Source organism: Sturnus vulgaris, chromosome 2, assembly GCF_052056855.1.
Source record: "Sturnus vulgaris isolate bStuVul1 chromosome 2, bStuVul1.hap1, whole genome shotgun sequence".
Taxonomy (NCBI): Eukaryota; Metazoa; Chordata; class Aves; order Passeriformes; family Sturnidae; genus Sturnus; species Sturnus vulgaris.
This window is the reverse complement of record NC_142244.1, coordinates 83,858,291-83,864,290: the sequence shown is the minus strand read 5'-3', so window position 1 is coordinate 83,864,290 and position 6,000 is coordinate 83,858,291. Positions and strand designations below refer to the sequence as shown.

Genomic DNA, 6,000 nt, shown 5'->3' with positions numbered 1-6,000 from the left:
AGTTAAGAACACGCAAGGAATGACTTTTTTAAAAATAACAGACTTAAGTATGTCTAAGCTTGGCTAAGGCAATTAAAGACAATAACAACCCCTAAATATTTAAACAACAAAGAAAGTGAAAACTTAGCAACGAGGGAAATAACCAGATTAACTGCAAGATACATAGAAATATTCTACAGAAAGTTTCATTGAGGTCTGGGTTACAAATGATGAAGTGGACAAAATGCTAGCAGAAGTATGATAAAGATTTGTCCTGTGACAACTTGATCTGCTTGATGCCTTATTGTTTTCCATCTCTTTCAAAACATAAACAGAAGGATAAATAAAATGCAATACTTTTACCTTATTAATATTAAAATCATTAATGTAAAAAAATATTTCTAAGAATTTTTTCTTTTAGCATAGAAAACTTTCATTGGTTCATGTCTATAAACAAACTGCTATAATGGAAGAAGAATCATGTTACTAGTCCAACAACTACTCTGACAAGATGCTGAGCTGCATGCAAACTCTATATTAACCATTTTCCTAAATACCTCATGCATCTCTAAATGTCCCCCCTATGAAAATATACGAAGCAAACACAGTCCTGTATAAACAACATCTGACTGCAAACGCAGAGGTAATCTCTGCGGCTGTGAGTCTGAGCAGGAGAGGGCAGCAGAGACTAGGAGTAACTACAGATCTACAAGATCCAGAAAATACCATGGATTTGTAGGAGGAGAGGGCGATCTTAAAGACTAAATGCTGATCTCTCTTACGTGCAATGCCAGAATATTTGAAACCACAGGAAGTTGTTACCACTTCATCAAAGAGTGTCCCCAGCCTCTGTCATGGCTAATTTGTGCTATATTTCTTTTCCAAGGTGACCTTACCTGGCATTGCAGCTGATATTTGCACTGCACGGATTGCTGCACGTATTTCATACCTTCCCAGGACACTTTCCTTTCCACCCCCAGCCTTCCCCCCTACTCTCTGCTTGATCTTAATTTTTAGGCAAAAACATCTCAGAGAGAATTTATTTGGGTAAAATATGGATTTTCTTGTGTAAAAGGTCAGCAAAAATGTGGATGGAATGAAAAAAAGCAAGTTTATTTGCTAATAGTCTAATGCAGTTGTATCTGTGTATGTGATCCTTCCTTCTGCTCCTTCAACTCTTTTCATTAAGACTAAAGACACTGGATCTGAAAATGCCCCTCTGAAACTGCACGAAAATCTTACCTCAGGGTCTGGATCCTCCTGCCATCTCCCCTCTGATTACTTTCCTTTGACTATCTGGATCTGATTTTTGTCCACCTTTTGTTTCATCCTCGGCAATACTTTTGGCTCAGAACATAGTCTATGTCCTAAAGCCTTCAGCTGTTCCCATTCTACCAAGCTGGTTTTCAGTCACTTCTGGCTTTCTCTTTAAAATATTTTCATTCCCTTCTAAAATATTTTATTTCCCTTCTAAAATTGAGGAAAGCACAGGTTTTAAGATAGTATTATTTCTAAAAATGATTTCTGTAGCCCCGTTGCCTAAGCCCCATTCTTCTATTGTTGTGTTATGCTCCATACACAACATGCAGGAGCATGCACAAATACAATGAAAGTGTTTAACATAAACATTTTCCTAGCATTTGAGGATGAAAGTGATCTCAGGCTGACCACTTAGTTTTCTGTGAGTTTATTTATGTACTGAAACCATAAAAACAAAGAGAAAAAAAGAACTATTAATATTATTATTATTATCTCAACTGAAATCTTTTGTCGTGAACTAGAACCATATAGCACCAGGACCTCTAAAAGCATGGGCAAAGATGACTATCTCATTGTTCAAAAAAAGAAAAAAAAAACTTACCATGAAAGTGTAACTCGAAGCAGTAAGTGAATTATTTATTTGCATTTTTGTAAGGCACGGGTAACTACACACAGTAAAACTGAACAAGTCTCTGCTGTGAACCTCGTACGCTCTAAATAAACAGAGAAAACAAGGAAACCCAGAGGCATAAAGAAATAACATCAAAGAAGTTAGCAACACAGGAATAGAAGGAAGATCTCCCTACTCCAAGACCAGTGTTCTATAAGACTGACTATTTCTTTACACATTCCAAAATTTCATCGTTTTTGATGATAATTGAAAATAATGACATTTAATATTTACCTTTACTGGCTGAAATACATAGGATAGAAAGAAGTCTTTCTTTTACCTTTTCAGTTTGTCCTTTACCCATTACCACTGTGAACAGTCAGACATGAATTAAAAGCAAATTTTAATTTTATCAGCATAAGTTATTTAGCAATATTGTTCCATTCACTTGAACTTATTGTTCCAGTCATAATTGAGTCTAATTATTTTGCAAGGTCTGTACTTACTTATGAGCATTAATTCATTTAGAAACCCTAATACAAAGGTATAAAATTGTATTTTTAAGAAAGGAAGTCCACCCTGACAAAAATACAAGCCTACAATTTTCTAAAAACAGAGGTCTAAGACATACTGAGTCCTTATCTTTTTCTTTTAAAAAAATAATTAAAATTTCTTTTAAAAAGCAAAACAAACCGAAACAAAGCCTTTTATTCTTCTTGCTTAGGAGGAAGAAATTCAGCATCAAGGCAACAAACGTGTCCACAGCCACATTTAAAGTATTTACCACTAAGTAAAAGGGAAAAAGGGAAAGGAAAAGGGAAAAAGCTGGTGTAAATACAATGCTAACCCATTTTTGCTGCAAAGCTGAAGAAAATCCGTGTCTCTTTCTTTCATCAGAAGAGAGAGCAATTTTTTACATATATGTATGAGTGTCAGTATGGACACATGCAAGGGAAAAGCCAAAAGTCTGCCATCCTCTTTCATCTTTCAGCACTACCCTGTTGTGATCCAAGCTCCTTGCAGGACATACTATTGCTAAATAATAAATGCAGAGAACTGACAATTTAAAGTTAGATATACCAGTTTTCTGTGATGCATTGAAGATTGGCACAAATATATAAATCCAAAATTTTTGGGATCTACTGGTTTCAGGGCAAAAAGGCTATGCTGAGGAAGTTTAGAATTCAGGTGGGGACATGGTAGAAAGAGTGTAAATAGTCAGCATGGGTATGAAGGTGTTCCTCAAGCACAGATGGTGAACCTGTTTCACCTCCTCCCTCAGATGGGGAAATGCCTCAAGGACAGCCCAGCTGCCCATTTCAGCCACTGACTGAGCAAAGCTAAACACAGCTCTCCTACCAGTCACCTGGAGAAGAGAGACATCCTATTAACCCAAGGATGTCTGAGCAGATGACGTGGAAAAGTTTCCAATGCCTTCAATATTTTCTTCCTGTGCTAGCCTTTAGCTAAGGAAAGGTTCTGAGGAAGCATTACACATACTTCCTTTCCATTCTCCCAGAATGTATGCATTGTTCTGAGTTTTAGTGAGTGTTGATGCTTTTTTGAGGTTCACTTTGAGACACTACCTAGAAGCAGCAGATCTTGAAATCCTGGACTATTCCACTAAGGAAAGAGTCGGGTTGCAGAAATTTATGACCCCAGTTAAGCAATTTCCATTTTCTGTCACTGCATGAAAAGAATACCTTGCTGGAAATTTAAGCCAGGTGTCTGTTTCTCCTAGAGCACACTGTCTGTTCAAAATGGCCTAGAATCTCAGCCAAAGCAGAGACATTCTCATGACACTGAAAGCCTCGAAAGAGGAAAAGCTAAAACCCAAGGAAGATAAAAGACCCCTAAGAGGCTCTACTTCCAGCTGAAATTATTCCACTTACATACCATCCTTTCAGCATTACACTTAAGAAAATTAGCACCACGCAAACCTTGATAATAGAAGGACAATCGGGCAGCACTGTGGAGGCTATTACAGGGTCTTCAAGGAGTGATAAACAAAGACAAGAGCCATTTGTCTGACAGTTGGACTGTGAACACAAGTAATTCCAGCTACCATACATGTAACAAAGAGATACTATAGATCCCAGAATATATCACTGAGGGATACCAGGTGACACTGAAGACACCAGAGATCAAAGCAATAAATTTTTCAGAATAAGAAAAAGAGTACAATTATAGCTGATGGTCAAAAGAGTCAAATGCCAAGTGGAAGTTCAAAAGCAGCAGACAAATATAATAAAAACTTGCTGTGTGCAAGTCCACAAACACATTATCTAGATAGCCTTCTGAGAAAGAGAAAAATAAAACTCAAAATCATCTATAGTTTATCTGCAGAGAAGTTTGCACTAACCTTTCACAGCAATGACAGCATAAAGGAAAAGTTCTTTATTTTCAATGAGTGTTACTTTTGCTGACACAATTACCTCCTGCAGCAGCCATCTTCCTTAAAAAAGAGAAAATCTTTTCCATGTTCATTTGAGTTAGAAAGTAGAAGTAATGATCACATAGATAATTAGAAGAAGAAAAACCCAAATTGGAAAAAAAAAAAAAAAAAAAAAAAAAGAACCAAATGATGAAACAGACAAAACAAGACAAGATTTTTGTACAAACAGTTATTTGCTGGCTACTCCTCCACTTTCCCTATCCTTAATCTGTGCACTGTCTTCTTAGCTTATAATATCTTTACCCAGTGAAACCTTTTTCATGCTTGTCCAAAATGTCAGTACATATTCTGGACTGAGTAAAAGAGACAAATATCAATTTTTATTGAAGGTCTTGAAATGTACCAAAACATTAGAAATTTTCAAACAACTAGATGGCAAACATAAACACATCTACCATAAATCAGAATTGTAAAATTCGGGTCTAAATTAATTATAATATTAACATTTTATTGAGAGATCTGAATATGAGGAGCAGTAGTGAAAATGGTAGTTCTGAAGCATAATTGCAGAAACCTTCAGCATTCTGTAAACCCCTGATACAGCAATTATAGAAATTTGTACTGCACCGATAAACTCTCTCGATATCTTGAATTTTGCCCAGCAGTGGAATAAACTAAGACCTTTCAAAGCATTTTAAGCAAAAACACATCAGACAGAGAAATAAATCTGTGGAATATATAATCACCCAACAAACTGACTCATCACATGTGTTGACCAGAGCCTGAGTCTGAATTCTGGCACCTTCCAGGTTAGGGAGGCCCACGTTTAAGAATCTGTTCCAAATTGTACAGACCAAAAAGACAACTCTGAATATCTCACATCTTGGTGATAGCAGTGTCTCTCTGCCAGACAATTTGCCCAAAATATGAGAAATCCCTGCTGCTGAAATATTTGGGGGGGTGGCAGGTGGTGAGTGGGGAAGGAATGGTTCTAAGGAAAGTTTTATTTTTGGCAAGTAAGTATTTATATGAGAAAATGACCAGTTAAAAATTAAATCCCAAAATTCAGAAAAAAACTGCTCCATGGATATCATCTAATTAATATATGGCAAAAAACTGATAAAATGTTAATAACAATGTTAGCACTGAACACAGAGTATTTAAACTCAGGACAGAAAGAAATAACAGATGGAACAGAGATATGTAAAGATCTCTTACACTCGTATATCCATCTACTTATGAATATATTAGCATCTGACTCACAAATAAAGCATATTGAAATAGTCACAGCAGCATTATCTATCAAAAATGTCTATAATGAAAATTTTAACTTGCTAACATTTATAAATATAAGCTCATTTAAAGACTGTGTGTTTAGAAAATTATTGATTCTTTGTGTGCAATTAGGAAAAAGAAAATACTTTTCTGGTTAGCAGATTCAGTCCCTCACCACAGCCATCAACGGTGCTCTTGCCATCAGCTTCAATGGGAAAAGAATTACACCATGTGTTAGCTCTCAGCAATTACATTGACATTATCAGTGATTTACTGAGTGGTATTTCAAACATGATACCATATGTCAGCTGATACCAAGCAAGTTTGAGTGACAAAGTTCTGATCATAACCACTTGGTTAATAAATATCACAGCTATTGAGCCTCTAGAGCATTTAAACTCTGACAGCCAGGGCATCACCATTAAAAAAAAAAAAAGGAAAAAAAGCTTGGAAAATCCTATGAGACTCTTCTCTGAGTTCA

The 6,000-nt window shown here is 36.1% G+C and overlaps 1 long non-coding RNA gene across 1 annotated transcript in view; it reads right to left on the bottom strand.

Moving 5' to 3' along the window:
* Nucleotides 1-1,760: 1,760 nt before the first annotated feature.
* The window catches only part of LOC148224876 (uncharacterized), a 98,316-nt gene continuing 94,076 nt past the window's right edge, over nucleotides 1,761-6,000 (bottom strand). The window contains exon 5 of the long non-coding RNA XR_015801986.1: nucleotides 1,761-1,952. This is a non-coding gene — a long non-coding RNA (uncharacterized LOC148224876). The remainder of the gene's footprint in view (nucleotides 1,953-6,000) is intronic.